The sequence below is a fragment of the Dipodomys ordii genome, unplaced genomic scaffold (assembly GCF_000151885.1).
Source record: "Dipodomys ordii isolate 6190 unplaced genomic scaffold, Dord_2.0 Scaffold77, whole genome shotgun sequence".
Lineage (NCBI taxonomy): Eukaryota > Metazoa > Chordata > Mammalia > Rodentia > Heteromyidae > Dipodomys > Dipodomys ordii.
The window spans coordinates 318,946-341,095 of record NW_012267293.1 but is presented as its reverse complement, the minus strand read 5'-3'; the positions used below and the strand labels follow the sequence as shown (position 1 = coordinate 341,095).

The following is a 22,150-nucleotide window of genomic DNA, read 5'->3' as shown; positions in this document are numbered from 1 at the left end:
TTGTGGAGGGGAAGGGGAAAAACAAGTCGTTTAAATAAGGATACAGGTGGACCCGTTGCAACAATGAGAGTACACGTTGTCATGTCGAAAACGAACTTTACAACTTTGGGGGGGGGGAGGATTAGGTAGGGGGTGGGAGGAGGCTGGGAAGGGATGGGAAGGGGAAACAAAAGAGGAGGCTACAATGCTGATAAAAAATGTACTCATTATCTTGCCCATGTAATTGTACCCCTCTGTACAGTATTTTCACAATAAAAAATAAATTTAAAAAAAATAAAAAATAAATTTTAAAAAAAAGATCCTACCCTAAGCTCCTAGAAATGATTAATAACTTTGGAAAACTACCAGGATACAAAATCAACCCACACAAATCAGTAGCTTTTCTATACCCCAACAATGTACAAGCAGAGAAGGAAATCAGAAAAAAAGTTTCATTTGCAATAGCCTCAAAACAAAAATAAAATATGTAGGAATAAACCTAATCAAGGAAGCAAAAGACCTCCATAGTGAAAACTACAAAAATCTGAAGAAAGAAATCAAAGATGACAAACCCTTCCCATGTTAACACTGTGAAAATGGCCACACTGTCAAAGGTGGTTTGCAAATTCAGTGCGATCCCCATCCAAACCACAATGTCATTCTTCACCAAACAGAAGAAAAACCATCCAAAATCCACATAGAACAACAAAAGACCTCGAATACCCAAAGCAATTTCAGGCAAAAGAAGCAATGCTCTGGTATCCCAATTCCAGACCTCTACTACAGAGCTATAATAACAAAAACAATTTGATACTGGCACAAAAACAGCCCCAAAGATCAACAAACACACTAGAAGACATGAGCTGGGAAGGTGGCTTAGTAGTAGAGTACTTGCCTAGCAGGCATAAAGCCCTGGGTTCGATTTCTCAGTGCCACAAACACAGAAAAAGCTGGAAGTGGTACTGTGGCTGAAGTTGTAGAGTGCTAGCCTTGAGCAAAAGAAGCTCAGGGACAGTGCCCAGACTCTGAGTTCAAGACACAGGATTTGCAAGAAAGAAAAAAAAAAGAAAACCACATACTTACAGGTATCTATATTTGATAAGGGAGCCAAAAATATACATTGGAAAAAAGATAGTCTATTCAATAACTGGTGTTGAGAAAACAACATCCATGTGTAGAAGACTAAAAATGGATCACAGTTTGTCACCTTGCATTACTATCAACTCAAAGTGGACCAAAGACCTCAACATCAGACCTGGAACTTTGAAACTACTGCAAAATGAGAAACATTAGAACTTATAGGAATAGAAATAGGCAGAAACTATGTGAAAAGAATTCCTGGGACACAGAAGGTAAGACAGAGACTTGACAAACAGGATTACATCAAAATAAAAAGTTTCTGCACAGCAAAGGACATAGTTACTTAACTAGAGAGAGCATCAGACTGGGAAAAGATCATTACCCAATACATCCAACAAAGGCTTAATTTTCAAAATATACAAGGACCTCAAGAAAGTAACCCACCCAAACTAATAAACCAACAACTAAATGGGCAAAAGAGCTAAAGAAACACTTCTCAAAATAAGAAGTAGTAAGGGCTGGGAAGTTGGCTCAGTGGTAGAGCGCTTGCCTTGCATGCCTGAGGCCCTGGGTTCAATTCCTCAGCACCACATAAGCAAAAAGAAAAAAGCCGCAAGTGGCGCTGTGGCTCAAGTGGTAGAGCGCTAGCCTTGGGCTGCAAGAGCTGAGGAACAGCGCCCAAGCCCAGAGTTCAGGCGCCACGACTGGACCCCCCCCCCAAAAAAAGAAGAAGTAGTAAGAATGACAAATAAACTCAATATCCCTGGCCATAAAAGAAATGCAAATCGAAACAACTCTTGAGATTCCATCTCACCCCAGTTAGATCGGCCAACATCATGAATTAGAACAAATGCTGGTTAGAGATGTGGGGAGAAAGGAGCCCTACTGCACTGCTGGTAGGAATGTAAACTAGCACAACCACTCTGGAAGCCACACCATTCCATACCATACCATTCCTGGGAATCTGCCCAGCACATTACAAGTCAGATTACTGTTAAGATATCCGCACATCCATGTTCACTGCTGCACAATTCACAATTGCCAAATTACGGAAACAGCCCAATGACCTACAATAGATGAGTAGATCAAGAAAATGTGGTATCTATACATAGTAGAATTTTATTCATCCAGTAGAAAGAATAACATTATGTCATTTGCAGGGAAATGGATGGACCTAGAACAAATCATGTAAAGTGAAGTAAGCCAAGCTGAGAGAGACAAAAAAAAACCCCACGTTTTCTCTCATATGGGGAAGCCGAACACATCTAAAGTACACGGGGCACGATAAATCCTACAGTGTTATATGCGTGTAAACACCAACTGACTAAAGGAAGAACGCAAAGGTACAACTCTGAACATCTAAAGTCCTATTGGTCAAAATGAATTCAGGAAATGGAAACAGTTTTGTTGTTGTTGTTGTTTTTGTTGTTGTTTGGGGGAAGAGGCAAAAGCAGGACACAGGAATGAAGGGAGGGAGGGCAAATAAATGCTATCGGGAACTCTGCAGCCGAGCTGTGAGAGAGACCAGGAAAGGATTAAGAGGTTGGAAGGCCGCCTCACCAACACCCAGAAGCTGAGACCTGGACCCTGGAAAGGTGAAATAGTCCAGGCAAGACAGAGGTATAAGCTAGTACCCTAAGTGTGCTTAAGTTAAAGCTGTTTGGACACTAAAAGCTTAAGACCCTGGCAATAAGATGAATGTCTGTGTTATGGTTAGAATATATATTGCTCCCCTCTGTTCCCTAATGATAAGGGAGTCCATTATCACTATGTATACGAACTATACCTCATGTTAATGGTTGTAATCACAGGCGAGATTAATAGCTTAGTTTCTTCATGTGCCTGTCGTCACCTCCCCTGTACTGAACTAAGTAAGCAAGCTTGCTGATGGGAGCTCGGGGTGCAGAAGTCAGTAAGCACTGGTCTCCCTGCTGCCTCCTTTCCTATCCTCGCTTTCCTTTCTCAGTTCTTTGGCCTGGTATCCCATCATGCTATCTCTGGTTGCAGGTAGCAATAAAATGCAATCATTGTATTCAATATTCACATGTAAAGGATGAACTATGTATTATTTGGGCAGGGGCAAGAGGGAGAAAATGGGGAAAAGTGAAGGAAGGGTGACATTGTCAAAGAAGCACTGTACTCATGGCCTGACATGGAACTGTAACCCCTCTGTACCACTCCTTAATAACTATTTAAAATATTATAAAAAATAAGGAATGGTGGGTTAAAGTACGCTTGACCTGAAGTTCTGCATGTGGTATAGAGACAGGTAACACGTGATGGATACTGAGTGGAAAGAGGGATGGACCGATGGACAGTTCTGCATGTGGTGTGTGGATGGGTAAAGTGTGATGGGTACTTAGTGGAAAGTGGGATGGACAGATGGACAGTTCTGCTGCTATGAGACAAGACACTAGCAGAAGATGAGTGTGGAAGAATTTACCTGGCAGGAACTCCGCTGAGCTTTGTGAGAATATGTTTGTAAGTGTTAAGACACATAGTAAACTTCAGTCTATAGACAGAAACCATGTTACCTTGCTTTATCATCTGCTGAGGCCTTTATGAAAATTATTAGACAGTAAGGTTCTACAAAGCAATCTTATACTTCATTCTGTATAATTTTCCACAAAACCTCACATGAAATATGGCACATGCTACGGTTTTTATTTGGCTGTGAACTGATTCATGACCTGTATGCTCATGCTGCCACAAGACACTTCTCTGTGGAGATGAATACAGACTGTATCAAATACAGGCCTACTTGTTTGAGAGAATCCCCACAAGCCTGGCAAGCTCCAGTGAATGACAAGTTACTTGTTAATGACTGAGGTTTGCCCTACTCATGAGCTGTGTTCTGGAGACAGAGAGAGGCAGAGGAAAGGGAAAGCTGAACTGTGACCCAGGTCGCATCAGCCATCTCCACCCCCAGGGGCCGGTCTCCACTGGACTCTGCTCACAGACAGGAGCTCCTGCCAGCCCGGGTGAGGCTCCAAGCAGCAAATGAGGGAGATGCATGCTCCTCCCCATCTGCCCACAGGCAAAACTAAGCTCCTACCCCAGAGCGCAGAAACCAGGAGACCCACAGCACGCCCCTGCTCCAAAGTACAGGCTCAGAGCAGTGGCACTCACCGGCTGAGTCCAGCCCACCCACACTCCTCACACAGCTGACCCGTGAGAAGAACCCAGGGGTCTACTTCCCTGAACTGTGTGCCATGCTCCGTGTGCTCAAAACTATCTGCAGGCTTGTTAACACAGTGCCGGGGCTCTGGAACCCAGGCCTTGAGGGTGTGGGTGCTGCTGGTGAAGGGGCCATGCTGCAGGCCGGGGCCCCAGGCTGAACATGCACGCGAGCTCTCATCAGTGACTAAGGTGACCAACAGAGCTCCTGGAAGTTAATCCAGCAGTGCTCATTTGCATTTTCACATTTCTCACTGTCGTCAATGGATTATGAACTGGAGTGAACAACTTCCCACACTGCAACCTGCTACACTTGAAGAACTTCCAAGCACTAACTTTTTCCAGTGTTCTACTTTAATCTTGCTTTCTGTTTGATGGAAGAAAATTGTCACCCATTTGGGACTTCCAGAAAGCCCATGATTAGGATTTGTGTAATAATTCATATGTCATTAAAATCTCTTGTCCTGCATAGCATTGGGCAACTGCAAACTTGAATCCACTTACATGCTGGCAGAATTTGAAGTGATCAAAAATTCAAAGGACTCACTGGTGCCTATCTCAATGGAGTACCGTTCCCAATTGTTTGGTTTTGTAATTTTTAAAACCTACCTCCTCGGTAATCAGTATCTGGGAGTTCACAGAAAATAAAACATCGTGCCAAGTGAACCCAAGTCTCATCACCTCAGGGGGAAACACTGTGCTCCAATACAAACTTACAGAAGCATAGGAACAGGTAAAAGTCTTCAAAAGTGTCCTTTGCACTAAATATACAGTACCTTTCTTAAAATAAACATAGCCCTAGCCGCCTCTGTACTTTGTCAGATGGAAACACATTACCACCTAACTGGAAGCATGTTAATGTAACGGAGGAAACAGCAGCTGAGACCCAGCCCCAGCAACGACACTCAGAACACCCCCCCCACACCCCCCGCAGGCCACACCTGTGAAAAACACCTGTCTTTTCCTTTGGTGGAGCACTCATCTATCAGTTGAATGTGTCCAACACGTACCTCATTCTTTGCCAAAATAAATTGTTAAATTCTTTAGTTGTCTAAAGGTTTTCCTAGTTGCACTTTTATTTGATTTATACATCTATAGATATTTATATGTTTTATATAGTACAATGTGATACATATATGACATGTAAGTATTCTGTGTAATTAGCATAATTGTAAACTTATTACTTTTAATTGACAGTAATAATTACGTAGGGTACGTGATATAGATGTATATAAGATCTTTAATCAGTTCTGTGTGATTAGTGTATGTGTAATTTTAAACTCAACATTTTGTTCTTGTGAGAAAACTCAAAATCCTCCTAGCTAATTAATACTCAAATACGTTTTTTAAATGTTGCTAGCACAGGCACTCTACTGTGCTACAAGAGCAGCAGCACTCATGCTCCAGTCAGCTGGGACATCCCTGTTTCCCTCCCTCTCCAGGCTCAGGAGTCCTCCTGGCTCCACACAGAGGTGGCTCTGGTCCTCTTCACACCATTGTCTCTAGGTTCAGCCTGGGGTTGCAGCAGGCAGGATTTCTGTCCTTGTGTGAGGGACAGTAGGGGGTTTGAATCCAGGGGCTCACACTTTTCCAATCTACTCCATGAGCTAGCCCTCCCAGCCCATCTGTGCTTTAGTTATGTTTCTGGATAGAGTTTCAAGCTTTTGGTCCTGTGCTGGCCTCAGACTGAGCTCCTACCTCTGGACTACAGCCTGGGCCACCACAGCTGGCTCATTTGTTCAGATGGGGTCTCTCTCACCTTTTACTGGGACTGGATTTCAGCACAGTCTTCCTGATTATCATTTCCCAAGCAGCTGGAACTGCAGGCATGAGCCACTATGCCCAACCTAAGCTGACATTTGAGTGCTACCCACTACTGTGGGATGTTTTCAGAGTACACTATCAGGCTGAAACAAGAATAGAGAGGAAGATGGGCTTTCTGTCCAGCCCACAGGGTCCAGTGGAATGAGGCACCATCAGAGAACTGGCATCAAATCCCTGTGGTTACTGAGCTCTGGCACGGCGGCAGTGCTAAAAGGCACGCGATGCACTGAACTGCACAGGCACAAAGGTCCAGCCGTGACCGTCACACTCGCAAGAGCAACTTCAAACAGAAGAATTTCCTCAAAAACTGCAAAAAATGGAACTCAACATACAACAAAGTAATTTCCTGAGTGGTGTATTTGCTGTTTAAAGAACTACACTGATTAAACCACAATTACCCTCAGCAGACAAAGAAATGCATGCACAGCAAATGTGGGCTTCAAAAAGATATTCTCAGTGACTCTGTCCAAAACGAAATGTACTCATTACCTGACCTATGTAACCTCTCTTGATATCACCTTTGTAATAACAATAAAAATTAAATATTTAAAAAAGATATTCGAGAGATTTCAAGTGATTTCAGTTGGTGAGTCAACTGATATTATCCATACCAATCAGTTGACATTTAAGAAGCTACATCTTTAGGAACAAAGATGTAGCTCTGCAGTAGAGTACTTACCTAGCATGCAAGAAGCCAAAGTTCAAACTCACACTCACACACACACACACACACACACCTCTGCAGGATATCCTGCAAAGCTCAAATATGAAAGTCTTGGTGCCCAAAGCAACAGTGCTCAGAGGTGGGGCTTTGAGAAGGCGATTGGATTATAAAAGCTCTGACCTAGCCAGGCACTAGTAGCTCATGCTTGTATTCCTAGCTATTCAGGAGGCTAAGATCTGAGGATCCCAGTGCAGTTCGAAGCCAACCCAGGAAAGTCCGTGAGACTCTTATCTTCAATAAACTACTCAGAAAAAGCCAGAAGCGGTGCTGTGGCTCAAGTGGTAGAGCACTAGCCTTGAGCACAGAGACAGCGCTCAGGCCCTAAGTACAAGCCCCAGGACTGGCAAAAAGAAAGAGAGAAAGAGAGAGAGAGAAAGAAAGAAAGAAAGAAAGAAAGAAAGAAAGAAAGAAAGAAAGAAAGAAAGAAAGAAAGAAAGAAAGAAAGACAGAAAAGAAAAGAAAGAAAGAAAGAAGGGAAGGAAGGAAAAGAAAGAAAAGAAAAAAAAGCTCTGACCTCATCTAGGGAAGAGCTGTATCATAAGATAATACAACTGGCGAGAAAGAGCACCACATGCTCTCATCCAATGCAGGCCACCACACAGAGATCTTGGCATCACAGTTGACAGCTTTTCTTCAAAGGATTTCAATCCAAGTTTTTAAAATTACTGTAAATTTTATATAAAAATCCTCTAAATTACTTCTTTCTACATAGAAAGAGAATAACTGACAAAGTACATTAATTGTTCTGTAATGAATAGCTTATATTTTGCCAAATTACAGTGTTTCTTATTAATTAAACTCAGCTTGAAAGTGTAACTATTGTCTATTCACCAAAAGTCCAGTCTTCATACCTTTTTCAGTAATTCAATGCTTTGACATAAAATCCTGAAATGCTACTTCAACTTTCTGTCCAAGATAACTAAAGTCCATTCCTAAATAAAAGCTGTTACCACTTAGCTACCTTGTACAACCAGCAGGAGAAGGGCCAGTTGTCCGGAAGCCAGCGTACCGTACCTCCCTCCCTAGACACCTGGCAGTTCTGGGATGCTCTTTGAAGCCATGCTGAGTACAGGAGGGGAACAACAGTGAAATGTTAAGGTTCAAATCCTAAGTTCTGCGAAAACATTAAGCATGTCATTTCTGTTGTCAAACGCTACTATTAAATTAACAAAGCATGACATTCTGCTGCTTTAGTCTTTAAAAATTATGAAATTATCCAACAATAAATCTTTGACTCATCCTGGCTGCTTGTTTGCCCCTAAGGGGAGAAAATGACAAACAACACATTTCATTCTCCGACAGTTCACACCCAATTCCAACTAGCTTTGTAAGTACCGAGAAGTAGGAAGCTTTCTCTGTAAACAAATTACAATATTTTTCTGAAACCAATAACAGAATTAAATCACTACAGCAGGGTTAGGCTGCCCAAGATATTGCTTGTGCTCTGATTCATCAAGTAACTGTTTAGACTATTTTCAAGTAAGAAAGACATAAAGCAAAAAAAGTCACATATTTCTAAACTTGCTCATAATCTGATGCTCTGGAAGATTAAAAATATTAAACTAAATTTTAAAATCTAAATCCAAAACTAGGAGTATCATCATGGAGCCTCAATGACACTTCAAATTACATTAATTCATTTCGTTATCTTATGTTAGAAGTGGCTAAGAACAACAAAGCTGGGAGATGTTCAGAGGAGAAAAATGAGGGAAGGGGCAATTGACAAGAAATGTACTTATTACCTTGCTTATGTAACTGTAACCTCTCTTTATAGCACCTTGACAATAAGAAAAAAAAGAAATGTTTAGTAATGGCTGATTCTACTTTTGTCCAGGTGGTAAATATGCTAGATTTTAATGGTGCCATTTAAAGACTGTATTTAAAACAGGTTTAAAATCATTAGTCTGCCATCATTAACATCAGCTCATGCCTATAAACCTAGCTATCTGAAAGGCTAAATTAGGAGGATCATGGTTATAGGTCAGCCTGGGCAGAAAAAAATTTTTAATATATTTTTTATTGTTAAAATACTATACAGAGGGGTTACAGTTACATGAGTAAGGTAATGAGTACATTTCCTATCAAGCATTGTTACCTTCCCTCTTTGAGCAGGAAAAAAATTTGAGACCTTTCCAATAAAAAATAGCTGGGTGTAGTAGCAGATGTCTATCATGCCTGAATTAGGAAGATCATGGTCTAGGTACAAGCCCAGGCAAGAAGCAACACTGTATCTCAAAAAAATGGCCAACAGACACAAGAATACATGCTCAATATCTCTGACCATGAAATGTAAATCAAAACAGCACTGAGATTCCACCTCACCCCAGTTAGAATGGCTGTTATCAAGATGCAAACAGTAAGAGATGCTGATGAGGATGCAGGCAAAAGAAGTGTAACTTGTTCAGCCACTTTGAAAAGCAGTATGGAGGTTCCTCAAAAGACTACACATAGAACTACCCTATGTATAATACAGCAATTCCACTATCGGACATTTATCCAAATGATTACACCCAGGATATGTAAAGTCCTCAGCACAACCATGGCCAAAGCATGGAATCATCTGCCCAGCTGCCTCTCAATGGATGGATGGACCAAGAAAAAGGTGGTATATATGCACAATGGAACTTTACTCATTCATTAGAAAGAATATTGCATTGTTTGCAAAGAAATGGAAGGACCTGAAAAAATATATTAAGTGATGTAAGTCAGGTCCAGAGAGACAAGGTGTTTTCTCTCATATGTGGAAATGAGAATTCATTTATAAATATATAAGTAAGTGCTTTGGGAGGATGCAAGTGTACATAAATGAATTTACTGAACTATGATAGATTCAGGGGAGAACTCAGAAAATAAATTCCTTAGAAAGGCTAAATCAAAGGCCAACAAAATAAACACGAGCAGTGGGTAGGGTACTTGAAAGAGGTGTGATGAGGTTAAGGGGAGGTGAGTAGATGAATGAAGAAAAGAAGAAGAAGAGAATGCAGTGGAAAAATTCAATGCATATCCCACAAAATTAAGAAAGGGAAGAAGTGGGTTGAGAGGGATGGTGAGAATGTTGACAAAGGTAACAAGATGCACTGTATTCATAAAATGCCTTGTTGAATGGCAACTCTTTCCTATAACTACTTAAAAATAACTGAAAAAGAAACCAATGCAAAAAAGAGCTGGAGTTTGAGCTCTACAGTAGAGCATGTGCAAGGCCCTCAGTTCAGAAGCTTGATATTAGAATACAATGGAACTGCGTGGCATCTACTCTTGTGCCTTTAAGTCTTAGATATAATGGCTTAAATCATCTTGTATTGATAGGTCATGCTTCCTGTTTTAAGAAAAATGCAGAAAACAGTGCCTGACTAGTCCTGCAATAATCTTTTCATGTAAAAAGCACATCTATGAAGAGACAGAGTAGATATAAGCAGAAAATGAAGGCCAATAGAAACAGCAATGCCAAACTACAGATGAAGTCACCACCAACTGCAAAGGAAACGGAAATGGATTAAGAAAATATTTCTGAGTGAAGTAAAGAACACATGGAAAATATTTAAAAGATGTTCCAATTAGTTACTATTGTACTACAAGTTCCCCAAACAGAGCGGTTTAAGATAAGATATTCTTTCTTTTCTTTTGTTGCCAATCCTGGGGCTTGAACTCAGGGCCTGGACACTGTGCCTGAGCTTTTTTTGCTCAAGGCTAGCATTCTACCACTTGAGCCTCAGCACTACTTCTGGCTTTTTCTGAGTATGTGGTGCTGAGGAATTGAACACAGGGCTTCATGCATGCAAGGCGAGCACTCTACCACTTCCCAGCCTCCACGAGCCACTTTTCTTAGACCCGGTCATCTTGTGAGTCAGGACCTGGGTAAATTCTGTACCGAGTCCTGTGCTTGCATGGCCCAGGACTGCATAAGGGAAGCTCAAGGCACCCCACCCAATGGGGACCCTCCAAGGCCTCCCACAGTGGGGCCTAGCATTCTCTCACTCAGAGCAGAAGCCAGGGGATTGTCACAAATGGGTGCTGAGAATTAGCTAAGCTAGGCCCTTTTGTCACACTTAGTCATACAAAAGCAGGATCAAGAAGCAACATAGATGTCTGCTTCCAGATAAAAAAAGGGTCAGAGCATCCATGGCCATACTTTAAAAATTCTGGATCCATATTCCTCTTGGTCCTTCCTATTCAAACTTCTGGGGCCTTATGGGAACCAAAGTGAGTCTCACCTACAGAAATACATGTATCTAGAGACAGTAACTTCCAGAAATCAACAGCATTCAGTGGGAGGATCTAGGAACAGAATACAATATTCTGAGCATCATTCATAAATAAGATTATGAGATGGTGCTAAAACATAATAAGCATGTCTAATAATCACAGAAATCACAGTTATTCATTTGTCAAACTAACACTTGGAGGATGTCTGCTGTGGCCAGGCCCTGTACTGTGGTATAGCAGTACTGAAAGTCCCGAAAGTCAACTTTGCTCCCAGCTTAGAGAACTGCACATGCCAGGTGGGCAGGGAAGACAGGGCCACTCGTCTGCTGAGCTGAGTCTCCGGTCATATCCTAAGGCACAGTGGCCTCTGGCTGTCATCCCAGAACCACTGGACAGCTCAGTGGTCTCCACAGTCTAAGGGTTGATGATTTCCAAGTCTGGATCAGACTCACTCTATCTCAGGATGATTAAGTAGAGAAAAAAAAGTACACCTTCACAATAAATCTAACAAGACTATTATAAGAGGAAGTGGCGCTGTGGCTCAACTGGTAGAGTACTCGCCTTGAGCTGAAGAGCTGAGGGACAGCACCCAGGCTCAGAGTTCAAGCCCCATGACTAACAACAAAAAAAGACTATTATAAGAACCATCTATGGATATCTTGCTACATACACACACACATACACACACACACACACACACACATATAGCATATATGTTCTCTAAAATATATTCCTCTAGAATATGTTAGGACACTATAGTAAGATCAAGTTTCATTTTTTCTAAAATGTTGCTTTCACAGTTGTAAACATGTCATTCTAATGTGCTCCTACCAAAGGAGTGCTCACTCCAACAGCTACAGAATGTTACCACCCATGCTTACAGAACAAGAAATGTGAAATCAGTTCTTGAAAAAGAAGATGACTACAAAAATAAAATAACTGTGCAACCAATATTGTGGTGAATGGTGCAGTACTGATCACTTTTCCTGTAAGATTAATTACCTGCATTACTGACATTCAATATTGTTCTGGAAGGTTTAGCCAGGACAGTAAAGAACAAACAAGAAATAAAACTGAAAGAATTTTAAGTGAAGAAATAAAACTGCCACTATAGATAAATTACATGTAAGAATTTACATTTTCATATGGAAAATAAACTATAAATATATCACCGTATAGCAAAATTTCTGAATATGCTATCAATATAGAAAAGTCAATTGTACATGAACAAAATTGTATATAAACAAAACACAGAAAATTTCAAAAGGCCTTCCAAAAAAACCTCTTAACAAAGGAGCGTCAGCCTTCCTAAACCTCTTCCCTCACAGATCACACACACCACTGAAGGAGCACCTGCAAGGAATCTTTGCAATTGACTTTGGCCTACCTAATGCCTCCCTGGAAAACTAATGAAAAGACTGAGAGAGGCTCGCCTGGCTCCCCAACTCAGGACTGGTCCAAGGCTAGCCCTGTCTCATCATAGGATAATGTTTTTGCCACTGCTCCCTGGACCATACATAAAATTTGGGAGAAAAAACAAAACAAATCAACAAGGCTTTGAAATGTCTTTCACACTTCTGGGAATCTAAATGGCCATGTGTGCGCTCAGTGCTGGGTGCATGCTAAGGAAATGAGGCTCAGAGTTCTCACCCATGACTGGCAAGAAGGCCCTGTAAGGAAATAGTAAAGGTTAGATATTAGCAAGAGTCCCTACCCACAGGCTCACACAGAGAGCTCCTTGGCAAAGGTGGGGAATGTTTTGTTTCTAGACACTTAAGGAAATCTGTCCGATCACTAATTGACAACACATTAACTGAACCACAGCCTCAATGGCCTTAAATGCCAAAAATGGAGAGGATTACAGAAATAGTTCAGAAAAGCTAAGGTACTACAACAGCTATCACAAACAGTAATTACAATAAACATTCTGGAGTGGCCATTTTATACTGCTCAAAATAATGAGCTGTAAACCAAGAAACTAAGATGTATACAAAGACAGAAACATCCTAACCACAGAGAAAAGAAGCAAGCACAAAATGTCCCAGGTAACACTGGAATTTCTAGACAAAGCTTGTAAATAAGTTCCTCTGGAGATATTCAAAGAATTGAAAGAAATCTGAGGATCAAATACTAACTCACTTAAGAGAGAGTATAAATAACAACAAGTTTGATGGAAACAAAACTCCCAAAGCTGAACAATACAATGCCAAAAAATTATTAAAAGATCTCTAAGCAAACTAAAGAGGGACTTCTCAGATGAAGAAATAAAAATGGCAAAGCCACACATGAGGAAATGTTCATCATCCCTGGTGGTGAAGGAAATGCAAATAAAGACAACCCTGAGATACCACCTTACCCCAGTCAGAATGTCACACATCCACAAATCAGCCAATGACAAATGCTGGAGGGGATGTGGAGAAAGAGGAACCCTATTACACTGCTGGTGGGAATGTACACTTATACAACCACCTTGGAAAGCAGTCTGGAGGGTCCTCAGAAAGCTAAAGATTGACCTCCCTTACGACCCAGTCATACCACTTCTAGGCATCTACCCTGAACAACAGGAACCAATATACAAGGACACATGCACCTCCATGTTTATTGCAGCACTGTTCACAAAAGCTAGGATATGGAAACAACCCAGATGCCCCACCACAGATGAATGGATCCAAAAATTGTGGTATCTATACACAATGGAATATTATGCAGCCATTAGAAATGACAAAATAATGGCATTTGCAGGGAAATGGATGGAGCTAGAAGAAATCATGTTGAGTGAGGTAAGCCAAGAGCAAAGAGACAAATGGTACATGGTCTCCCTGGTAAGTGGATGTTAAATCCAAAATGTTAGGTGATAGGACAAAATTAACAGGACTTAAGAAACAAAGGACTTCCACTCATCTGGTCGAACCACTACTAAATATCCCCATGCTGCTGATCACATGTATGGTGTATATGTGTACACTGTTATATGTTATAGACCGTGATAGACAATTTGCTCCAGGAAAGTTAGAATGAGCTTGTGACTTTAAATGAGAATCATTATTCCACAATACGGTGGGGGAAAAAAGCACCAGAAAACTAGAAGTGGCACGATGGCTCAAGTGGTAGAGCATGAGCCTTGAGCTGAATTGCTCAGGGACAGCTCCCAGGCCTAGAGCTCAAGCCCCACGACTGACCAAAAAAAAAAAAAAAAGAGAGAGAGAGAGATCTTTCATGCGATTGTTTCTAACATATTTATAAGATTATGTCTTTGTTGCCGTATGTCCCTCCCCCATGGTACAACCCCTGCTTTCACTATATATGATGTTGGTATATGTGGAGGGGAAGGGGAAAAAACAATTGTTAAAACAGGGATACAGGAGGACCCATTGCAACAATGAGATGTACAAGTCATTATGTCGAAAAACGAACTTTACCACTTTGGTGGAGGGGGGAGGGGGGAGAGGATACGAAGGCAGGAGGCTACAATGCTTGATAAGAAATGTACTCATTATCTTACCCATGTAATTGTAACCCCTCTGTACAGTATTTTCACAATAAAAATATATTAAAAAAAGATCTCTAAGCATATTTAAGGAAGCAGGATGAAAAAGGAATAAACATTAAAATAGGATCAATAGAGGGTGCAATCTGAGGAATGGGGGAAGATGAAGAAAACTGCCTGCATGATACTGTCAGGTGCACAGGACAGAGAACGGACTGGAAAGAGTATTTGAAAAAGTCATCTCGGAACGCTTCCCCATTTGCTAGGAACCACTAGTGTACACATCCTCGCTTCCCCATTTGCTAGGAACCACTAGTGTACACATCCTCACCAAGACACATCATGGGCACACTATAAAGGGCAAGGAGACAGTGCTGACAGCCCGTGAGAGAGCAGTCACCCACCCACAGGGGCTTTCCACATGGTTAGCAGCGGATTTCCCATCAGAAACCAGAGCTCAGTGTTCAGGAGCTACCTGTGTCCAGGAGCTACTCCACCGGCATTCTAAGACCTGCATTGGCCTCTTGTCACCACATCTACCCTGTGACAAATGCTTCTGGATAGAAAGACATTAGAAGATAACACGAGTCCACATTAAGAAATAAGTAATGCCAGTAGAGGTAGGTGAAGAGTGAAGTAAAAAATAGAAATTCATCTTGTTCATAACTCCTTTTATGTTTTAATGTGACAAAACAGTACATTAAACAATTATAAGTTATCATTATAAATAATAAGTTATCAATTATAAATAAGTAAAAAAGAGGAAAAACGTAAGTCACTAAAACTAGGAATGAATATAAGCATCAGCAAATGAGTACTTGCTAGAGGGTGGGGCCAAGGGGAGAGGGGGGGACCTATGAAGAGAGGAAAAGAGGAAAAGGCAGTTAATAATTCATTGTGTATATCACAAAATTAAGTAAGGTGAGGGAAGGGGGGCAGATGGGGGTAAAATGTGGAGGGGTGACACTATTCATAAACTCTTTTTTACAACTACCTACTCCTTTGTACAACTAGTTTAAAAAATTAAAAATCAACTGTCTAGTGGATTATCAAGAGGATGATGATCAATGATAATATCATTATTTAAAATCTTTATTAAACTGCAATAAACTTAAAATGTTTAAAATTTTAAATGTCTCTTAAAAATGTAATAAATTTCATTTTATGAAAAAAACAAGAATGAAAGATGAGACAGCAGAAACAAATGATGATAAAGTTATACTATTAATCTAGATAAAATAGAACAATCCCTATCAACACACACACACACACACACACACACACACACTGCCAAAACTGTCTCAAGAAGAAACAGATACTTAACAAGTAAGGGTATATAGTTAGAAAATTTTTAAAAATACAACAAAACTAAGGTCCAGATTTATATATTCACTTATAAATTCTACCAAATATAGAAGGAATAATTTCAAATAATCATTCTCATTATCTTCTAAGAAAAAGAAAATGGAGAATAACTTGTAGCTCAGTTGATGAGGCTAGTGTTATTACCTGGATACAAATGCCAAGTGATTGCAAACCACTCACAGGAAGCCACAGAACCAGGGTCCTTACAAGGAAAGCTGAAGGCAGCAACACACAGGAAGATCCGCACACCAGCACCAGGGAGGGTTGTCAGGAATTTGGAAAGGCAAATTGTGTACTGCTCCTCCATAAATGAATATAGCACAAAGACACATGATCTGTTCTCTTAGATGAGGACAAACACTTGACAACACAGAACCCCTTTTCATCATTAAAGAGAGCAGTGGTCAGGGCCGGTGGCTCCCACCTAGGATTCTGACTACTCAGGACGCTGAGATACGGAGGGCCATGGTTCCCACTAACCCAGGCAGAAAAGTTCACCAGACTCCATCATCTCCCAAGTAACTAACAAAAGCAAGGCTGATGGTATGACTCAAGAAATAAAACTCACCTTGAATGGAAAGGGAGAAGTAAAACTGATCTCTATTTTCAGACAGAATATATATGTATGTTTACATACAGGGAGAATACATAGAGAATATGTATAATTATACATAGAATATATGTTGCATATTCTATCAAATAAATTTTCTAATTCCTTCATATGTAAGAATATATGAGAATACATCTGTAAGTTGTAGAATATATATAATTAGTAAGAATAAAAGTATTATAGCTAATAAATAAGTCAGATCAGTAAGATCAATGTACAAGATTTATTTTCTATCTATATGATACCAGCAAACATTCTCTAATTAAATTAAGTGGAAACCCCCAAATACTCCATGCATATACACAAAAGCCTCTCAGAAAAAATAAGGAACTTCAAGGGAGCTGCAACACATACAACTGACACAAAAACCAGTAGTCCTGCCAGGTGCCAGTGGCTCACACCCACAATCCTAGCTAATCAAGAGGCTGAGATCTAAAGATTGTTCTTCAAGCCAGTCTGGGCAGGAAAATCCTGAGATATTATTTCCAATTAACTACCAAAAGAAGCTGAAAGTGGAGCTGAACCAACACACCGGCATACACACATACACACACAGAAACAGCAGTGTTACTATAGGTAGTCAACCAAGATCTCATTTTGTGTGTGCATGTGGGATGAACACACATCTGGTGAGAGAATCACTTACTACTGCAAATACTGCTTATTTGAAGTAGCATCTTTTTTCTGGGTGTGTGCATGTGCGTGTGTGGACACATGCTTGTGGGATGAACACACATCCCAGTGATAGAATTATTTACTACTGCAAATACTGCTTATTTGAAGTAGCATCTTTTCTCTGGGTGTGTGCATGCTATTGCGTGTATGGACACATGCTTGTGGGATGAACACGCGTGCTTCCACCCATGCACAGGCCCCTGGTGGCATCTCATAGTGGGTGCCTCATGGTGGGAGTCAGCAATCAAGGCCTTCCTCCTTTTTCCTTTTGTTTGCTTGCTTTGTGTTGTACCTTTATGTTTTCACTTTATAAAATAATATGTATGATTTTAAAAAATTCTTAAGAACACTTAGAAATACTATTTCTGAAATTAACATACTAGAGTCTCACAATTTTCTGTATCTGCAGCCTAAACTTGCACAAAAAAAAAAAAACCAGTCTGTTGTTTACAGATCCACGAAGAATATTTCTTATCCTTATTCATTCTGAGTGGCTTCTACTTTTTAACTCACGTTTCATGTCTTTCAGTGAGTCACTAGAACTCTTACACAGACAGTTGGGTTCATAGGTAGGGGGTTTTGTTGCTCTGTGTGTTTTCCTCGACCTCCCGTATTTCTGTACTGTCCTCCACTCTTCTCTGAACCAACTCCTGGCACCTTTTCCTGATTCAAGAGCCTCATTAGTGCTGCAGTGACAGAACCCATGTGTAACTCTAAGATGCATTTTCAAGTTGGGCTTATAAATCATTGACAAAGAAATGAAGCAGAACTAACATCGCAGTCCAGCTGTCACATTCTTGCAGTGTGACGGCAGCGCTTGGTGCTGGGCTGTGCGGTGAGAGCTCACAGACCCAAGACCCTGCCAGACCATCAGGAACAAATATGCTCCGCTCGCCAGCGTGAGGTCAACAGCCATTAAACATAATGCAAACCATCTTCCGTGGTCCGCGCTCAAATGCTACAAGAACTGTCAAACTGACGCGGCCGGACGTGTAGGTGCCTGTCACAGAGGTGCACACACACACACCCTCTGCTCCCTGCAAGGGGGCAGTCCCAGCTCAGCGTCAACAGAAGATTCTGATGCTGCATAAAGAAACTGGCAGACAAAGTTCTGCTCAGGAGTGACTCACAGGGCCTTCTGGCAGCCTTGCCCCCAGTGCGCAGACCCATGGGAGCCTGGGCACACACAAACTGCCACCTGGTCGCTCGTCTCCAGTGGGTGACCTCTGCCTCTGCCAGCGTGGATGAGCTTCTTCTACCCTTGACACATCGTCCACTTCAAACTGACACAGGAAGTGCCTACCTCCAGGCCTACATTTAACAACTCGACATCTCCAACACCTTGGCACCTGCGGTTAGCGATTCTTACATGCTTTGTTTTGCACCCAGTCCCTTACAGAGAATTTTCCTTAAATTCAGCAGCGAGGGAAATAATCCCTCTATCAGAAATCATTTTCTATTTTTAAATGTACACTAAATCATGGAAATCAAAGGCAAAATTAAAAAGCAATAAACTTTCCAGGAGTTCACCTTCCCCTGGGACAGGAAGCCACGCAGGGCCCAGACGGACTCAATAGTCTTGACCAGCCATGCCCTGCTATGCCCAACTCTGCACAACTCTGACACAGTCTGTCTGCAGGACCACGACCACCCGCACCTGGGGGTATCCAGTGTCCTGCACAGCCTGGGAGGAAGGAAAATGGGGACACAGCCCAACAGAGGTGTCAAAAATCAGCTGTATTCTACACACTTCTGACAGAAGTGAGGCTGCACAAAGCTGGACAGGAAATGCCCCCATGGATTCCCCGCCCAGCTCTGTCTCCAGCATTGCCTCTCCACATTCCTTAAGTTAAAGAATTAAGAGCAGGGCTGGGAAGGTGGCTCAGTGGTAGAGCGCTTGTCTTGCATGCCTGAGGCCCTGGATTCGATTCCTCAGCACCACATAAGCAAAAAGAAAAAAGCCGGAAGTGGCGCTGAGGGCCCAGAGTTCAGGCCCACTACCAGACCCCCCAAAAAAAAAAAAAGAATTAAGAGCAGACAGAGGGATCACTTTTCTGAAGCCCATCCATATGTCTCCAGCATGCCTGCCAGATTCAATTGCAGGCAAACAGTAAGTTATCATGACGTGCTAACAACAGAACAGACTCAAAGGGAGTAACAATGAAGCTCTGGGCTCATCATTCACATAAGGAGACTTGTGCATCTAACTTCATGACTTGCCCCTTTTACTCTGTCCTCAGAGGGGCTAACTGTTGGAAACTGTTCCCTGGGAGGGGAATTAACCTTTGGAAATCACAACATAAGAGCCGCATCCACATGCAAGTTGCTCAACACAATCGCACATAATACCCTACATGCATGCATGCATGCATGCACGCACGCGCGCGCGCACGCGCACACACACACACACACACACACACAGGCCCCTTCTTGACTCATGTGTGGCTCAGGCCTTGTCTATCACTCTAAGGGTTGAAAACACACCACTAAATACTTGGAAAGCTGCATTTTCCACACTATGTCAGTTATTTTTGTGAACCTGGATTCTAACTGCTGTCAAGATAAATATAGAAATCTGCAGTCACCTGAATTTGTTAAAAGTATAGAGATAATGAATCAGGGCTTATCCTGGTGTGGATTTCTTCAAGATGAAGACATATGCCCTGTAATGGATGATTCTGCTAACCCTCCCTCATACATGCATGGTCAAGCTCATTCACACAAAAAGTACTTATCAAATGTTTTTTTTTTTTTTTTTTGCCAGTTCTAGGACTTGAACTCAGCGCCTGGGCTCTGTCCCTGAGCTTCTTTTGCTCAAGGCTAGCACTCTACCGTCTGGCCACAGCACCACCTCTGGCTTTTTCTGTGCATATGGTACTGAGGAATTGAAGCCCGGCTTAATGCATACTAGGCAAGCTCTTTACCACTAAGCCACATTCCTAGCCCTCCAATGCTTTTTTGTAAAAATGCTTGTTGTACAAGCATTATTCTTGGCTCTAGGACTTGACTCAACAATGATCCAGTAGTCAGAGGTTTTGATCAGGGTTAGGTTTCAGGAATATGTTTGGTGAAGGTCCTCCTTCCCAGGGGGAAATAAAAGACCAGCAGTACACCTTTAGGTGAGGAAGCTATGTGACCAAATATCTCCACCATACAGCTCAGACAGCTGCGTGCCACACATGGATGGATCCACACCTCTGACGGCTGTGGAGCTCGTTGGATAGATCCATAGGTTGTATTTATTTACTGTGTAATCTTTGTGCAGAAACAGCCTGCTCAGAGCATCACAGAGATAAAGGCTCTGCTCACAGCAAATGCTAGGAGTCTACCTCCCAGGATGCTCCTTGTCACCACATCAAGAGGTAAACCTGGGCGTCCTGGCTTCTTTTTCCTCAAGTGGCACTAGTACCCTGGTGACTGGGAGACCAGTGAGTTACAGGGCAGCACTCCCCTGGCAACTGACAAGGTAAGTGACTTCCAAGCTCATGGTTACATGTATGCTGCTGGAAACAAAAGCTCATGAAGAAATGGACAGACAAAACCACCCTGGACAATCATGAGGAACATAACCTAGTTAGAGACAGTCTGGGAGGATAAGCTTTGTGAGCTGAAGTCTGAGAGACAGGATGTCATCACAAGAGGCATCTCTGAGAACTCATTCCAGTCAAAATTATGAACACAGCACGGGCAAAGTTCCAAAGTGGAAAACTTGGTGTGAAATAGAATTGAGCGGAGAAGAAAACTGAAAGTGGAGAAGCGAGTGGGGCTGTGGGACAAGGATGTGCTCCGATCCCACCCTCAGCAGGCTGCTGCCCTGCAGGTGGAAGGTGGGCTGGCACGAGGCCTACTGGGATTTTTGTCTGGCTCTGCATACATAGACAGAAATGAAACTCAGCAGAGAAAGCAGACAGGGATGTGATGCGTATCCTAGCAGGGCAACAGTGACCAGGGCACAAGGCGGGAGAAAAACATGGCGAGAGAGAGTTAAGTGGATAGGAACCCTATGAAGTAACCAACAGGGCTATGAAATAATCCTCCTTCTATCCAGGCAAAGCATTACTCTTGTGTGTATTACTTTTCGTATTTTAAGCCTTCTCTGCGGCACGGGGGAACCAACCCCCAGGCCTCCCACACACCACATTTCTGAGACAGGGTCTTAACTACTTTCCGTAGCCAACTCTTGATGTCCTGTCTCCTCCACAGCAGCATACATCACCGTGCCTTTAACTTTAATGTAGGTTCTAGTTGACATCAAAACTTTATTACAATAAACACCGAATTATTAACAATGCAATGAAGACTTTCATGCCAATAAACCTAAAAAATAAGCAACCGAGAAAAGTGTCTACTGAGGTAAGAATAGGGAATGGTTTAAGGCCAAACTCAGTGCCTACAATCTTTGGTCTGATAACCTTCATGCTTTTAAAAATGATCAAAGATTCCAAAGAGTTTTACCTGTTTGAGTCATTATCTACCAGCAATTGTCAGCAATGTAAACAACAAAACACAATTAAAAATTACTTATGAATTCACTTAAACTCATTACACTGCAACATAACCTTTTGTACTAGTCAAGTTTTTGTTGCCTAAGGGAGAAAAGATCTGTCTGTGGGACCACGGGTTTTCATTAGTGGGAGTGGACAGGGTAAAGGGGCATTCACCTGGTGTGTGTGTGGCGGGGAGATGCCTTTGCCAGCGGGCTTTCTCCGTCTTCCCCTTGCCTGCAGCCATGCTCCCCAGCAACCAGGACGGGCTGCCACCACCGTCACCCTTGGAGTACCCTCTCGAGAAACTCCGCAATAGGCACACATTAACACGCAGGATTAACCATCATACACCACAGAACTGAAAAGAATTCTGTAAAAGATAAATGGCCTGAGATGGGTGGCTTGGCTTTCCTTCTGTCAACCTTCAGTCGTGTCTGACATGGAAGAGGGCAGGGAGGGTCTAAAGCTGCATCCACTAGGTTGCTTGGGTTGAAGAGTGAGGCCGGGATGAGACGGGGGTGGGAGGGTGAGAGCGAGGA

The 22,150-nt window shown here is 42.0% G+C and overlaps 1 protein-coding gene across 1 annotated transcript in view; it reads right to left on the bottom strand.

The window, feature by feature from the left end:
* The window catches only part of Wdr27 (WD repeat domain 27), a 102,913-nt gene that overhangs the window by 10,864 nt on the left and 69,899 nt on the right, over positions 1 to 22,150 (bottom strand). The gene's annotated exons all lie outside the window — the stretch shown is intronic.